The sequence below is a fragment of the Mirounga angustirostris genome, unplaced genomic scaffold (genome assembly GCF_029215605.1).
Source record: "Mirounga angustirostris isolate CCGP_5_RB_7025 unplaced genomic scaffold, mMirAng1.0.hap1 SCAF_9, whole genome shotgun sequence".
In the NCBI taxonomy this organism is placed as follows: Eukaryota; Metazoa; Chordata; class Mammalia; order Carnivora; family Phocidae; genus Mirounga; species Mirounga angustirostris.
In genome coordinates this window covers 43,189,722-43,206,902 of record NW_026991717.1, presented here as the reverse complement: position 1 = coordinate 43,206,902, position 17,181 = coordinate 43,189,722, and the positions used below count along the sequence as shown (strand labels likewise).

Genomic DNA, 17,181 nt, shown 5'->3' with positions numbered 1-17,181 from the left:
CGTCCCATAGGAGGCAATCAGATGTCTCCAGGCTTCTCACAATCACCTCAGTTGAGAACTTTGAATTTAACTAACAATGACTGTCTTTCTTCTGTTCTGAGCACAGTGAACACTTTCTAGTGGAAGCTACAAGTCGGGTAGAATCTAGAAGGTGAATCTAGGAGAGATGTAATGGTATGGGGAGTCTTGGTATAACAGGTTTGGGTCTCTCTGCGGGTGTTCACTCTATTCCCTATCCTGGAATCGATGTTTCTGTTGAACTTGGGCTTTCTTTATTATTGCTTATGCTATCTTTTCAGAGAACAACATCCTGCTGCTTCTAGAAAACAAGTTTTGCTTCCTTTACTCACTTTTATGTCCTACATTCTTTCCTTTTCTTATAATGTAGCCAAATTACAAGTTTGCACCAAGCATTTGGGGCTCTTTTCCTGTAAAAACCCTCCAGTGGTGCCCCCTTAACACAGCATTCATGTACCCCAGAAACCCTGCCGCTTCCTTCAGCTGCCCCGCTTTATTCCCCAGGCCAAGGTCAGGAGGACGTGCTCTGACCGGCAGATCGAGTCAGACTAGCCCTTCCAGATTTTGGGCCTTTCCTTAGCTTCCAGACAACACCCTTGGGATCCGGATCCCTAGTGAGCCCTGCCCTGCCTCTCTGCCCACACGCTGGCAACTTCCTCTCCCCGCCCACTGGAACTGGCCAGCGATCATGTAGATCAGATTTTGGCTTTGGGGCTCCTTCCTTGGGAAGTCTCCCTGGCTCCCTGTAATGTTGCCCACCCTCACCACTGCCCTTTAAACAATGACAGTTGTCACTTCCTTGCCTCAAAGCTCCCTGATGGTTGTTCCTAGGGCCTCTCCCTGTGGTGGATACTTGGAAGGTAATAATAAGCCTCTGTAGGATGACTGACTTAGGTGTTGTCCCTAATTGCAGCATGAGCTTGCCTTTTGGAAGAGAGGATCCCTGGGGCCCAGAAGTGGGAGAGCTGTCAGGACCCTCAGCTTCCTTTTCTTCCCCTTCCCCTTTTCCCCAGGCCCATTCTGATGGTCTCTGGTTTCTTCATATTATTTTCACGGTCTGTTACCAAGAAAGGATGGGACATTAATTGATTTCTTAGAAGACAAAGTTTTGTTTTGTTTTTTTTTAAAGATTTTATTTACTTATTTGACAGAGAGACAACGAGAGAGGGAACACAAGGTGGGGGGGGAGTGGGAGAGGGAGAAGCAGGCTTCCCGCTGAGCAGGGAGCCCGATGTGGGGCTTGATCCCAGGACCCTGGGATCATGATCTGAGCTGGAGGCGGACGCTTAACGACTGAGCCACCCAGGTGCCCCTTAGAAGACAAAGTTTAATTCATAGACGTTACCCTTCCTAGGTAGATGGGCATTTTTATAGATTTCAGGAATTAGGTGGACAGGGATGGATGGAATCCCATTGGGCCATAGTGGCTTTAACTCAAGACAGTTTGCAACTCCAGTGTGGTTAATTCGAACAGTGAAGGTTATAGCCAGAAAATGCCTTTTGTTTGTTTGTCTTCATGGTTGCAAAGACATTTCCTTCTTTACTTGGTTTCTATGGTCTGTGTTTAGTGTAGCCCTAATGTTTGTGCTTTAGAATTGAACAACAGGAGGGGCAGGATTGTAAACATGGTTCAAGGAAGAAAGCACAGGAGGCCAAATTCCTTCAAGGGCAATTGCACCCCTTGCCCTCTCTATCCAGAGTGAATTAAGTTTGGCTTTCCAGGGGCACCTGGGTGGCTCAGTCGGTTGGGCGTCTGCCTTCGGCTCGGGTCATGGTCCCAGGGTCCTGGGATCGCGCCCCGCATCGGGGTCCCTGCTCGGAGGGGGGTCTGCTTCTCCCTCTGCCCCTCACCCTGCTCTCACACTTTCTCTCACTCTCTCTCTCAAAAAAAAAAAAAAAAAAAAAAAAAAAGTTTGGCTTTCCATATTCACAGGAGAATCTCTTGAGGTTCTTTCCCACTTCTGAATGTGGGGAATACTTTTGGGAAGAGTTAAAGCTCTTTTTAAAAGTCACTTGTGCTCATTTCCCTAAAAGGATGACATTTGAGACCTGGCAAATAACTCTGGGAAAGGTGGTGATCTGTTGATGAATGTGCCAGGTGTCCTATGTCCTGTGTTAAGTTGCCAGTATAGAAATTCTGAGTGTACCTGTGTCCCAGAGGTAGGGTTATAATGTGTCCTTTGAGTTATTAGTAATAGGAATATAGTATGCATGGATTCCTGATCCTGGCTAATCTTCAAGAATCACCTTGGGGAGCTCTGAAAATGCAGACTTCTGAAACCCACCTGGATTCACTGAACCAAAGTCTTTTAGCGTATGATCTGGAACCCTATTTTTATTTGTACCTTCTAAATGTTTTAGTCTTTTTTTTTTTTTTTTACCCCCCTAACTACTTACTGGGATACTTGAGACTCCCCAGCATGATTCTTAAATAATTTGAAGTTAGATGCCAGTCTTTTTTTTCTAACTTAAAGTATAATTGACATAACATTAGTAGTTTCAGGTGTGTAACATAATGATTCGGTTATTTGTATTGTGAAATGATCACAGTAAGTAGTTAACACCTATCGCTACAGAATTTTTTCTCTTATAACGAGAACTTTTAAGATCTCTTAGCAGCTGTTGAATATACAATACAGGATTATTAACTATAGTCACAATGCTGGATGTTACATCCCCATGACTTAATTATTTTATAGCTAGAGGTTTGTACTTTTTCACCTTCGCTCATTTCACCCGCCCCCTCACACCTTTGCCTCTGGCAACCAAAATCTGTTTTCTGTATCTGAGTCCTATGGGGGTGTTGTGTGTGTTTAAGATTCCACATAGAAGTGAGATCATACAGTATTTGTCTTTCTCTTAGTTCACTTGGCTTAATGCCCTCAAAGGTCCATCCATGTTGTGAAAAATGGCAAGGTTTACTTTTTGATAGGTGAATAATATTCTGGGTGTAATCACATTTTCTTTATCCCTTCTTTCACAGGACCCCTCTTTTTTTTGAGAGCGAGGGTGCATGCGAGCAGGGTGTGGGGGGCACGGGGAGCAGAGGGAGGAGAGGGAGAATCTTAGGCAGGTTCCACACTTGCTGCTGAGCTCAACACAGGGATCAGTCTCCCGACCCTGAGATCATGACCTGAGCCAAAATCAAGAGTTGGACACTTAACCCAGGTGCTCCCCCCCATTTTTTTTAACCTTAAAAGCTTCTCAGGGGAGACTTGTGTCTTACGGTTGGCACTGGGATAGCTTCTTAATTTTTAACAGGTTGCCAGGATGCCCTTGATATTCTGGCCTGGGGGTCAGGGGGAGTCCTAAGCATCCACTCTGGAGCATGGTGATCTGTGATGGGACTGTTCAAGGGGTGGAGAAGGTGCCTGGTAACAAGCTGGGAGCACTGTGTGGGCGTGATGGTCTAACATGACCTATCTGAACTGGTTATACTAGGAAGCTCAGAAGACAAACTAATCCACTGGTTCGTGAAAATGCCTGAACCCTTCTCTTTAGGTGCTTGAAAGATCTAAAGTCTTAAAGTTTATAAGAACCACATGTGTTAGGATAGCTTATAGCTGATGCTGTGTTGTGGTTTCTGGCAAGTGTGACTTAATTAAGAATGCCCCCCCCCATCATACTTAAGAACTATCTAGACTGTCTAGTGTTAATTTTTTGGCTATGCCAGATTCCTAGTTCAGTGGGGGTACTGCTTTGTGGTTAGTGTCTTTACAGGGATTTTTTTCAGAGAAGCTAGAGAAAGAAAGCAGCTTCATTTGTATTTTAACTGTGAATTCCTAAATTCTTGTGCACAGCAATATCAGAATATCAAAAACACTCTAGAAGCAAACATAACTAAATGGTGAAATGTTTGCCCCTCTGTTCAACTTCCTTGGCAAGGATGATTCCGGGCCATAATTCTAATACTTTCCTGAGAAGAATCTTCATTTATTTTACAAGTGACTCATTTAAGATTACTGGTTAGGACTTTTACAAAATAAATACAAATGCAGAAATTACCTGAAACCTGGCACTAACTGTTAAGAAAAACTAGGTTTTGATTTTATGATTGCTCAAATTTAATGATTCTAAAAGGCTAACTTATTCTAGTTGAGCTCTTTAGAAGGATGCAAGTTAAAAAAAACAGGTCTTGGTGACTGTTTACATATTCTGAACACTTTGATTAGACTTGTAGTATAAGCACGGATTTATACTGCTGGTGTTTCAAAGAGAAAAGCCTGTTACAGTTGGACTTTGGAATGTAACATTGTCTGGAAGGTTTAACAACTATTTTGTTTCAAGTGGAAAGCAAATTTGTCAGAGTTTGAAAATAGTGTATCTGTCTTATTGGGTCATTCACGATTAATCCAAAGCATAGAAAGTAACTAGCAAGAACAACTCCACAACCACTATTTCCTGTCCAAACTCTCCCTGCTTAGAGAATGTTAGTCCCAATATAGTACTTTGGCTGTTATTTCTTTCCTAAGACGTCTGTCTTTTATTTATTTTTTAAAGATCTTATTTATTTTTTTGACAGAGACCCAGCGAGAGAGGGAACACAAGCAGGGGAAGTGGGAGAGGGAGAAGCAGGCCTCCTGCCCAACAGGGAGCCCAATGCGGGGCTCCATCCCAGGACTCTGGGACCATAACCTGAGCCGAAGGCAGACGCTTAACGACTGAACCACCCAGGCGCCCCATGTCTGTCTTTTAAATGGCACTTAATCTGGATTACTTGGGGGGTAGCAATTTGTTTTGGGAAGTTTAGCGTTTATTTGAGTTAATGATTTACACCCACATATTTGGGTGCGATGGCTTTACTTCTGCAAGAGTTTCTGTGTGCACAGAAGAGAACCCATCTCCATTGTTTGAGACTTAGTCAACTAAACTAGGAAGTATCTGTTGAGCATCTCCCGGTGCCCTGCATTATATTCAATCCCATGTAGATCCTGAACAAAGTCTAAAACATGACTCAATACTTAAAGTCAATCAGTGAGACAGAGGAAATAATTTTGAGATAATGTAGGAGCATGAATAATTCAGGTTAAGCTGCTTGGGACAGTTACTGAGTAATAATCCATTTTAGTCATCAGAGAACTCAGTTTGGTCCAGACGTCTCAAAGGCTTCCTGGAGGAGACAAGAAAAGTTAAAAAGCAGGGGAATTTTTAACCAAGCTCATGGTGCTGATTTGCATTATGAAGCACAAGGGAGGAGCTAAGAGTTTGGATACCTTTCTTTGGGATTTTGTTGCGAAGTAATGGCCTTAAGTGGCCTGTTGATCCTCAGGGCCCGGGGAGTGAGGCCTGAGGGAAAACAGCTCCTTCCTCTGTGGGGTTCTTGGGTTTAAGCAGAGGACGGTATCTACCCAGAGTCTCCTGGAGTCCTGGCCACCAGCTTGAGGAGACATACGGCAGTGTGTGTGCTGCTTCCCCGCCTTGGGAGAAGGGAACTAGGCGTCCCTATGTGTGTATCTACATGAAAGACCGCATTCAATAGCATTAGGGTTTACATCTGAGATCAGAACAGCACAGCCCTAGGGGTAAACACCTAATTAAGCCCAACACTCTCCTCTACATATTTGTGGATATAATTTGACTGCACACTGATGACATATTAAACCCAAAGCTAGATAATTACATAATTAGACAATTGAAACATGTGACTTATCCCCAGGATACCAGAACAAACCCTATGGGGTTGAGTAACCACAACTCTGACTGTACTGCTTGTGTTTGGCTTCCCAGGGTTTGTGCCCAGAAGGACCCCATGTGGTCTCAGAGTCTGGAATTTGGAAACCAAACACTGACAAGTGGCTTGAGTTGGGTTTAAGGTTGGATGCTGAAGGAGTGTATAGACCTCAGCAGATACAGATCTATGCAGATTTTTAAAGCTTTCCCTGTTGGTGGAAAAAATGTTCCAAGGGGATAACAGGAAAATTGCATCAGCTGGTCCTTAAATAAGTAAATTATTTGAACTGGAAGACCTGAAGCGGAAGCATAGGCAGTTCTATGCCCCCTGCTGGTTTTAGTGTTTGCTGGATTTTGTCTCTACTGAACAAAATTTCAGATAATAGTGCACAGTAGGTAAAATCTCCTGGGCCTTGGGTGTGACCTCAGGCTCATCCCTTGCTGTGGGGGGGACACTCAGGGACACAATAACAAAGTCACTTGTTGATTCTGTATATACTTGTAGGCCTCCTGGTGTTGTGTAAGCTGGGCCGTGTGCATTCAATGTTTATGTGTGTGTGAAAATATTCAATAGTGTCTTTATTAGACTTACCATAAGACAATATTTGGAAAAGTACAGTCAACATGATGGGGGAAATAATCCTCCATTTGAAGAGAAAATAACTTTGTGTGATGGGAGGGGGAAAACACTAAGAAGTTTCTACGTCTCTAAAGGACTATTGGGAGCTGTGGAGGGCGAGGACCCACTGTGAAGCTCTGAGTGCATTTTTATCATCGAACCATCCTGCGTGAAAATGGGAATGAACTGCTTGTCTTCTGGGAAAGTTGCGTTTTCTACAGAGATCAACTAGTTTGACCCCTTTTCCCATCATTAACTGAGCACCTACTGTGTACCATACACTATGCTTCAGCCACACTCCTGTTGGGCTGGAAGTCTGCGGATCCAGCGTTTGTACACCATAGATCTGTGTGCGAGAGCTCTTTGAACACAGTCCTGCTAATGTGTGTCACAGGTCTTTGTTTTACTTTCAAATGTTTTGTGGTTTAGGTTCTAAGAGGCCACGAGAAAGTGCAGGAGGTGCTCTATTGAGCTTTTACCCTGTTGCTGGCAACTCACTAGACGTAGTTTAGTGCCTTTAAATACTTGTATTTAAAACTAGTGCTTGGCTAACTTACTGAAATGAGTAAGTTCCTTTGGCTTGTTCACTAGAATGTGTGTCTTCAACTCTTGGACTCCTTAGGAGACTTGCTGACTCTGGGAATCGCTCCCACAACTGGCCGGGGGAGGGAAGTGTCTGGGCTCTGTTTTACTTAGCACCAAGGAGAAGCCTTCACCGGGCAGGCATTTGGGAGTTCTCATCCAGATGTGTGTGACATAATTTCTGAAATAGACCACAGCTTAAGTCACTTGGTTTCTATTTTCAGATCGTTCTGTCGAAAGAGGCATTGGGAAACAGGCCCCAAATAGAGGGACAGAAGTGGCGAGCTGTGTACTCCTAGGCTGAGGAACTCCATGTCCCCACCTGGTACTGTGGGTTTAACTTCAGGGATCAAGAGTGGTGTGGCCTGGGCAGTTCATTCAGAGGCTGTCACCTGTAGCTCTTGGCCACAGGGGGCCCAGGAGATAATCTTGACACAGGAAGCCCAAGGCTTTTTGTTTGGTGACTTCTCGTTCTGTCTTCATTAAATCAACTCCAAGGCTGTGGTAACTCTCCAGACTGCTCTTTCTCTGTGCTCCAGGAGGATTGACTCCTCCAAGTTCTAGAACTGAAAAGGGCCTGAGAACCAGAGGACACATGTCCTGTACCAGTGACTGTCACCAATGCAGTTCTCTGGGGCATAACCTCCATTTCAAGTGTTGATATTACGAACCTGAGCTATTTGCATTTTCTGCTCCAGTCCTCTTGCTTCCAGACATAGTGTTACCTGCTTGTGTGGGGTCCACTCATAGGATGGATTGAGTCAAGGTTGCCACCAGGGTCTTTCCTCTACAACAGCCTCTGTACCTAAGGGCCCCAGTTCTGGTTTGAGGGATATTTTCTCCTCCTACTCTAGCCCTGGTTACTTGAAGCTTGAGTGACTCTGGTCTTCTATTGAGTTTCTCTTCCCTCCTCAGTAATTTGTACATTAGGTTCATCTGCCCTCCTTCCCTGTTTAATTTTTGCAAAGGTAAATTATACATGGGGTAGAAACTTCAAACAGTAGAAAGGGGTATGCAGTGGAAAGTCTCTGTCCAACCTATGTCTCCTAGAAATCAAGGTCTCTTCCTGAAGACTGTCATGTTAGCAATGTCAATGTCTTATCCTCATGTATACACAGACTACTTTTTTTTTTAAGATTTTATTTATTTATTTGACAGAGAGAGACACAGCGAGAGAGGGAACACAGCAGGGGGAGTGGGAGAGGAAGAAGCAGACTCCCTGCAGAGCAGGGAGGCCAATGCGGGGCTCGATCCCAGGACCCCGGGATCACGACCCGAGCCGAAGGCAGACGCCTAACGACTGAGCCACCCAGGTGCCCCTACACAGACTACTTCTGAAATAATAACGATCATTAATATTCGCTCTCCTTTACCTTTGCTGCCCTTTTCCATCCTCGACATGAATAAAGTGCTCTATATATTCTAATATACTTCTTTTAAACTTGTAAAGCATTTTCTATCAGTTTGTGTAGATTGACCTCATTCTTGAACTGCAGTGTTATATTCCATTGGATTTCTTAACTAGCTTCCTATCAACTGACCTTTACTCTTCAGTCTCCCTGTTTTACCCGGTGCCGAAGATAGAAACACATGTATTGGTACGTAAGTGTGCATGTATCTGTGGGATATGGAAGTGGCATGGTTGAGTCAGAGAGTATGTTCATCCTTCATTTCATACTGCCAAACTGTCCTCCAAAGAAGTACCAATTGTCTCATCAACAGTGTGATGGTACAGTGTAGTAGCACGCTTTTTAATATTGGCCAGTCTGCTAGATAAAAGTGATACCTCATGTGAGACTTCTGTGCATGAGGTTGAACACCTTTTCACATGATTAAAGTCCTTTTGTATTTTTTCCTAACCTCTCAGTTGTTTTCCCATTTGTCAGTGTTGTTGGGTCTGTGTTACTGGTTCCTATTTGCTTTTTATATAATATGGAAATTAGTGTTCTGTTATGTGTTGCAAATACTTCCCCCATTTGACTGTTAGCCTTTTCCCTGCAGAAAACTTAATTTTTTATATGTAGCCAAATTTATTTTATGGCTTTGGGGTCTTGTGTCCTACTCCACGGTATTGTTTTTGTCTTCTTCTCCACTCAATTAGGATGTTACTTCAATTTATGTCATAGACACACATCTCTTCTGACTTCCCAGCATGCTCTGCATCACAAATCTGCCAAACTCTTCTTTGACCTTCAATTGTAATGAAATTGTCTGCCTTACCAATGGATGAATGAATAAACGATCTTTGAATTCGTGGAATCAGTGTTCCCTGCGGGTTCCAGGCACTGTGCTGTGTGTTGAATACTACAGTGAACACAGTGGGCATCCGAAAGCGTAGTGAGGATGTGGGATTCACTCTGAGTCTTTGGGAAACTGGGACGAGGGATGGCTATGATACGGGACCGGGAGTCCTACTCTGTTCTGGGATGGGACGGTCATGAGCGTGATCAGGGAAGGCTTCCTTGAGAGAAGGCATCTAAGTGGTAAATCTCCAGCCTGAGCGGGGGTTGTCCACAATTTAGGGGGTAGGTGACAGGGTGTCAATGAAGAGGAGCCAGAGCCTTCCGTGTTGAGGAAGCTGTGAGGTCAGGCCCTGGGGTAGATGATGGGGTGTGGAAGGAGCTTACAGTGTTCAAGAAACCCACAAAGGTCAGTGTTGCTGGAGCAAGCCTCTGGGAGGAGGCTCGAGGGACTTGAAGGAGCCACGTTATTTGGGGAGGGTGTTGCAGGTTGTGGATGGATTTGGTCATTTGCTCCACATTTCTTTGATTCTGTGACGTTCTGTGGCATCTCTTTCATGTCTGGTTTCTTTAACATTTCGACAGAATCCTCAACACATTTGTTCAATGAACTTGTATCAGGTTGGCTTTTTGATGTTTGCATGCTTCTGTTTCATCTCTTATTGATTATAAACTGCTTTAAGAAAAATGCCATCAAGATCTCTTAACAGAACGTCTCCTCTCAGATCCAGGAACATTTTCTGGTGAGCATGTTCATCAACAGCAGCATTAGGAGTTAAGCAGCTTTAGGAGTTTGCATGGGTTTCATCTGGAGTTTCACCACCTGGTCATTAGAGTGGCTGCTGAGAGCGCTGAGGCCAAATCCCAAGTGGGCTTCGGTGCTGAGGGGTATAGTGATGATTAGTAATGTCTGCCATAGCACCAGGAGGGGAGGTTCTTGTCATGCTGCTGTTGGACCTAGAACAGCGTAAAGAAAGGTGCTCTTCTTCTTGCTCCTAGGTATGTGTTGGTACAGGTACCCTTGCGTGAGGGTCCTAGACTAGCTCTGTTGGCCTGGGAGCATGGGAGCCATTTCCTTATTGACCGGCGTGTTCAATCGCAGTCCCTGCCTAAGGATACTAATGCCTCTGTTTAGGTCGGGTTCACTTTTTCCCCCTATGTAACTACATGTTCTGAAAAAGTACCAGGATTTGTGTGTGCTTGGGTCCACCAGCTTGGCACAGTGACCGCCCCCCCCCCATCCTAAACTATAATTTCTCCTTGAAATGGTCAGAGTTGATAATGTCTGCAAATGTATTGATTAACAGTTGAATCACTGATGCTCCCACCAGCAGTGCACACGTTGACTTAGAGGTGTGTGGGTGTCAAGAGGAGCGCCAGACCTCTGTAGCTCATCCCCTTTCTCACCCCCATCTCTGGCGGGAGCTGCCTGGGTGCCCGCAGCTCATGGGGAAGGCAGGCATTCGAGAGGATGTAGTAGGATGAGCTCAGGGCCCGAAAGTATTCCGAGAACCACTGCAAGCCAGCCTTGGTCAGAAAGTCAAACTTAGTTCCAGGGTGTTGGCAGTGAGCCGTTGTTGGCTACTCTAGAATTAGTCAACTACATGGTTTAATCCAGTAGTGGTTATTTCATGAAAAATGGGGGTATGGAGGAGCAACCAGACCTCCTTGCCTTTTAGGTATTGAGCAGGATGTTTAAATGAAGGTTATCCCATTTTACCCTGTGGAAATGTGTATATTCTTGGAGGTGAAAGATGACCTTGTCTGTAAAGCGAAGTCTATCTAAAACGTCTTTTCCTACACAAATTTCTTTTGGCCTTATTCTTGTCTGTAGATAGAAGCACAGCTTTATATGCTAAAGTTTTGCTCTAAACTCCTACCATACTTTTAAACATTGAGTTGATTATCTCCTCACTCTTGGGCCCTTGTGTTTATTATTTGCTGCACACAGTTTGGGACATAATCAGCCCTGGTTTGCCACATAGTGGGAGCAAGAGGGAAGTTGGTGGTTAGGTGGAGCCAGCTTTCATCTGCTTTAGTTCGGAGCCTGGGAGTGGGGATGACGACGAGGCTAGTGAGGCATTTTACAAAGCCACAAGGACAGTGCCTTGAGCAGTAAATGGAAGCTCCACAGGGTCAGTTGTGCTCACCCCGAGTTCCTCTTTGAAACCTATGACCTGAGAAAGGTACTCCGGTGATTCCAAGAGCTTCAGAAAGAAGGTGCCTCCCTGGAGGATCTTGTCTTCATGATGGGACTTCCCCTCCCCTGTCGGGAGGGGGGATCCCCTGGCTGGCCGGGCCTGAACAGGTCCGGTTCTCCCAACAGCTGCGCCAGCACATGTTGGATGTGGTTGAGGTCCTGCTTCCTACTCTACATTTTTCTTTTGTATTTAAGAGGACTTAAAACAGCATGGTTGCAGTTTAGATGAAGTTGTTGATAATATGGCTTTCGTTTTTTAAAGCTAATCAGAGAAATTCTATGTGGTATGTCTTATATACGTGTATCCATATATTTCTGTATAACATAGGTATCCTAATGAAGTGAGGATCAGGGATAGTAAATACCCTGCCTATGTGCCATCACTTTGTCCCGCCCCTCACCCCATAGTGCTAGAAGATGAGGACCCTTTGCTACTAATCCAGTGAGTGGCAGCCACTGCCAGTCAATGGGAGTTACTGTGTGTGACAAAAACATGTTTCATCCTGGACCCAGGTTGATCCTGAGACACAGGATACTTGACCTGTGTTACCCAGTTTTTGCTGGTTGGATAAGCATGCCACTAGCCTTTGGAGGCCTCAGTGGGAACACAAATGTGTGTTTCTGGTGAATAGCCAAAGTCCGTGAGCGCTCAGTGTAAAAAGCCTCCTACTCATGTTGGTCTTTCATCCTTTGGGAATTCCTTGTCCTGTTGGAACACTGTTTTTGGCCTTCATTGCAGTGAACTTGGAATCTGAAAAGTTGCTTTGGGATGAGGTCAGAAGCCATTAGTTAGGGGGCAGTGAGGTGTTTCGTGTCTTTCTCTTCCAGCTCTCTCAAGGTTAATGATTAAGGCTCTTCTAGGGACAGGAAGTCCTTCTTCTGTGGCAGGAGCTCTGATACCATGCAAGGCAGGACTCCGGGTGTAGGACTTGGGGATTCGAAATCTGGGCAGGATAACCCTGATGGTCCCTTGATTCTAAACTTAGTTCCAACAAGTTCATGTTGACTCACCCAATAGAAAATCCTAAAGAACCACCATGTGCCAGACATCGTGCTGTCTGTCCCAGGTTCAGTCTTGATGTTATGCCTTTGCTCACCATGTCCTCCATCTCGGAGGGCCTTCCTATCCTGCAAGTCTCCATCTGGGCCCTTCATGAGCTTGATTCTCCATCTTGTGGGAGGTAGCATGTGCTGTAGGTTTTAGCATCTAATGCCAAAGCAAAACACTAAATTTTTGGTACACTTTGCAGTTAAACTTGAGATAGAGACCAAATTGTCCCTGATTCTTCAGTATCTTCCCTTCTGGCTTCTCAAAGGCCTAAGCATATGGGTAGGTTGCACTCTAGGTGAAGTGCATCTTGAACTTGGCAAGAGCAGGACTCTGTCCATGGATCCATAAATACAACCGACTGGCAACGCATTTTTTCTGTAAGTAGACCCCTAGGCTAGGGTGTAGTAGGTGGGCCCTTTTGCCCAAGGATGGTGAGGACAGTGCTGACTATCCTTCTCTGGGGAGTGTCTGTATGGCAGCCTCTAGTCTGTCCTACACACCACCCCCTCATCCTGGTCTTGAACTTGCCTATGGCCTCCTGGATTACTATAGCAGGAATTACGGACCACCTTGTTTCTACTTAGGATTAAATCTAACCTTGTAAAATGGAGCTGTCCTGCAAAGCAGTGTATGATATCGGGGCACATCTCCTAGCCCTTCACCAGTTCAGCTTGAAGCTGTTTAAATCCTTTCTGGATTCTCCCCATGTGGTGCTCAGCAAATGCTGAAAGCACAAATGAATGACTATTACAGCAAATACTTTTCTGAAGGAAGCAGTGTATGAAACAAGGCTATTTCTGTCTTCTGGAAAATGGCCCATGGCAACAAAGCCAGGTTCTGGATGTAGTCACGTTGGTGTATAATAGATAGCTTGTTAAAGTACTTTCTCTGTGTCCTGCCCATTTCATATTCCTGCTCTGTGACAATGTTTCCTGATGTGTGCTCTGTTGAACCAGTCATGTGTCAGATGTTAAGTACAAAAGGGTTCCAGTACAAGCAGGGATGGATGTGTCCTGAGCTATGAAGTTGAAGCTCATGGAGCTCTCCCTTAAGGAGTCTGCTTCCAGTGACCTGCACCTAATTATGTTTTGCATAGAGGGGGCTTTCTAACTTGGTTGAGTTTCAAGTAGACACTCCTGAATACAAGTATTAAACCCATGGAGCTAAATTATAATTAGGCTTTTAAAAAGACCAACTGCGGAGCTTGTTGGAGCCTTTAGCCCATGAATGTGTGAGGGCTGTAGTACTGTTTCTTGAACTTTTATTTATAGAATACTTTTTTGCAAAAGAATCTCCTAGTGCTCCCTCACTTCTCGGAATGAGGCGTGTATTAAGTACTCTGAATCAGAAAATTAGGGAATTAACTTCCCAGCTGGCTTGTACCAGCTCATGTGAGCTGACTGCATCTATTCTAAACTTGGTATTTAGTGACATGATTTTTGGTACCCTGAATTGGCTACGGTGAGCGCTTTTATACCATAGAAATTTATAAACTTGTCCATAGTAAGGGCCTGACTTTGAGCTTAATTTTATCTGCTCCTTGGGCCAGTTATCAAGAGGTGATGCCTGTTCATACTAGGAACATGCATGACTTTTTTTTTTTAAGATTTTATTTATTTATCTGACAGATTGAGAGATACAGCAAGAGAGGGAACACAAGCAGGGAGAGTGGGAGAGGGAGAAGCAGGCTTCCCGCTGAGCAGGGAGCCCAACTCGGTGCTTAATCCCAGGACCCTGGGATCATGACCTGAGCTAAAGGCAGACGCTTAACGACTGAGCCACGCAGGCACCCCAGGACATGCATGACTTTAAGAAAACTTTAAACAGCTATTTGCATGAAAGTCTGACAAATTGATCTCGTACTCCTGTTCTGAAAAAATGGGTATATTTCCTACTTTACAGAAACAAAGTGTTTCTCGTTGAAAAGGAGCTTAAATATTTCAAAGGCATGTACTTAATCTTTGATAACAACATAAAACCTTTTGCTCCTAAAAATTTACCACAAACTTAAGGATCTTAAAGTAACACATTTATTTTTTTTACGGTTCTGGAGGTCTGAGGTCCTAAAATCAAGGTGTCCACATGGCTGTGCTCCTTCTGGAGACTCAAGGGGAGAATCTGTTTCCTTGCCTTCACTAGATTTCAGAGGCCACCGGCATTGCTTGGCTTGTGGCCCCATCTTCTGAGCTAGCAGTGCTGCATTTTCTAAGCTTGCTCTCTGACCTCTGCTTACATTGTCACAGCCCCTTCCTTCTGACCTTGACCTTTCTTTCAAGGCCTTTCTTAATTCTGCAGAGTCCCTTTTGCCGTGTAAGGTAAAATAGTCACAGGTTCTATTGGGTGGTGGACATCTTTGGGGAGCCGATACTCAGCCTACCACAGTTAATTACTTTAATAACAAATTTTTTATTTTCTCTAGAAAGCCAGTATAATAAATGCCTTCTAGTATTTCTTCTGCTTGCAGTGTTTGTTTTTTGTCCATGTCCTTCCTGCTTCCTTAACTGGTTCTACTATAAAACTACAGTTTATTTTATCATTAAAAGTTCTGTTGGACAGCGACTTTATTGGTAAAAGTTTCACATCCTTTGTCAAAATGTTAAAACTTGGGCAAAAGTAAGATAATGTTGGGCTATGAATGAGCTCTTTATTAAAGCTTTAACAGAGGGCTTATTTTTCTGTTCAATTTTTATTCTCTACTACCTCAAAAGAGATCTAATTAGAATCCACTAAAATTCTTAACCCCCAAACCCCAAAATTAAGGAGCATTGGGAAGAGAAGACACTTGGGTTTGATTGCACTGCCCTTATTTTTCCTGGATTCACTTGCTGGTTGGAGAGTCTGGGGATCAGTTTCTAGGGTGCTTATAAAATGGAAATCCAGTTTCTAGCAGTTCATCCTTAGGTGTCAACAAAGCTCACCATCCACTCAAGAAACCTTTTAGAGTCTATGGATGTGAGTCTTGGAGGGACCTTGACAGTGAATGGTTTAGGTGGAGCAAGGTGAACAAGACACTGAGCTGAGCTGGCGTGGCCAGAGAGGGGTGGGGGTGGGTCAGGGTGCGGGGTGCGTTATGGAGAAGGTGGGTGAGGTTAGGAATTGTAGGTGCTGCTGAGAGGACAAGATGAGGTGGTCTGAGAACTGGCCTATGCCTTGAATGATAGGAGGTCATTGGTTCGCTTGCTTTGTCCTTGAACGTAAAAAAAAAAAAAAAAATCCCATGTGAACCAAGTCTTCAGATGGCCTTGGCCCATGGATGGTATGGTTCTTGACGATAATGTGAGAGAGAAGTTTCATAAAAGCATAATAATAGTAGTCTTTGATTTTTTATAAGGCCTTTGTCTAGGAGCTTTTGTGAATTCTCAAATTTCTGAATACTCTCATCATATTTTACTCCATAAAATGCAATAATGCAGACTTTGGAGGTAGTTCTACTTGACCAAGGACCATCATTTCTTAGCCTTCTCTACTTTGTATCCATTTCCAACATTAGCATAAGGCTATCCATAACTAGTTAAGTCAACAGTTCTTAACAGCAGTGTCCTGACTAATGTGGCACAACCAGTTGTGAGTGATTGGCTACTAATTACTGGTTAAAGGACTCAACTTGACGGATGGATGACCTACTGGAAAATGAGAAGCAAGGTGATTGCCTATGTGAGATTGTCTTTCTCTCATATGGCTTTGGATATGCTTTGAGTGGGGAGGAAGGTGTAGAATCAGAGCGAGCTGCCGCTGGGAGTGCCCTTGGTGCCAGATCCGGGCATGGGGACAGGGACAAGGGGTTATGCAGCATTGCCTGGCATCTGCAGTGTGGGCCTATGTGAGGAACTACAAAGTGCAAGGAACTATAGTTTAGGCTTGAACAAATTTCTAGTTACCAGTGTCCTGGCAGTGGTCAGAGTTACCAGGAGAATGTTTAGTGTTGGCTGTCCAGGTCAGCAGCTGATAGGAGTTCTGGGACAGGAGAGTGAAAGCCAGGCTTCGGGAAGCCCGGGTCAGGGAGGCCTTGTTGGAGAAGCTGACCTTCAGCAGTAGAACTAGATGTGTTGAAATGCACAAGAGGGAGTGCCTGCCAGTGAGACTTAGTTGGCCCCAGGCCTCCAGAGAGCAGTTCTCACCCCCACTCTGTGAGTTGGCACCACCTGTGGGCTTTGCAGAAGTGCAGAGACCTACAGCTCTACCTTTTGGAGGTCTTGATTGCGCATTGGCAAATAATAACTTCTCTCCCCACCCTGGGTGATTCTGGTGTTTAGGCTAGGGTTGATTCCATGTTACTTTGAGGCTAGTGGAGGAATAAAAAGTGGTCACAGTTTTATCACTGAACTTCATTAGGAACAAGCCGAGTTTCTCGTATGTACATGCACACGCAGGCACATGTGCCCGGGCACACAAACACACCCTGACGTGTCGTGTGTTTGAATATAATCCGGCCTTACACGTATAAATGTAACTGTCTAAGAAGTGAAAGCTCAGATATTTAATGTGATAGTCTAGTAGTCAAGTGTCTTACTCAGTTCTGCAAACAAGTGTCCTAGTCTTTTCCTGTCCAGGATACGTAGCTGTGAAGCCTGAAACTCTTAATAGGCACTGGGGAGTCTTTAAAGAGTGCTTAACTTGTCTCCAGCAAACTCAGGTATTTCTTGGATCTTCTTGTGTTTCATTTCTTTGTACTTGGTCTAATGGATACCTTGTATTCTCGGACCTGCTGGAAGACCAGCTGGAGCTTGGAAGGAAAAGCCTCACTTAAACTACAGAAGGAATACTAGTTAAGGGGTAGGGAGAGCTGGGTTCTAGTCACGGT

The 17,181-nt window shown here is 44.4% G+C and overlaps 1 protein-coding gene across 12 annotated transcripts in view; it reads left to right on the top strand.

Annotated features, from left to right (window-relative positions):
• TLN2 (talin 2) overlaps positions 1–17,181 on the top strand; it is a 430,586-nt gene that overhangs the window by 30,227 nt on the left and 383,178 nt on the right. The window contains exon 1 of one of the 12 annotated variants that reach the window (XM_064570356.1): positions 8,099–8,202. The exons of the other annotated variants lie outside the window; for them this stretch is intronic. The gene's annotated coding sequence lies outside the window, so the exon portion shown is untranslated. Of the gene's footprint in view, positions 1–8,098; positions 8,203–17,181 lie in introns of those variants that run through there. 12 annotated transcript variants of the gene reach the window in all.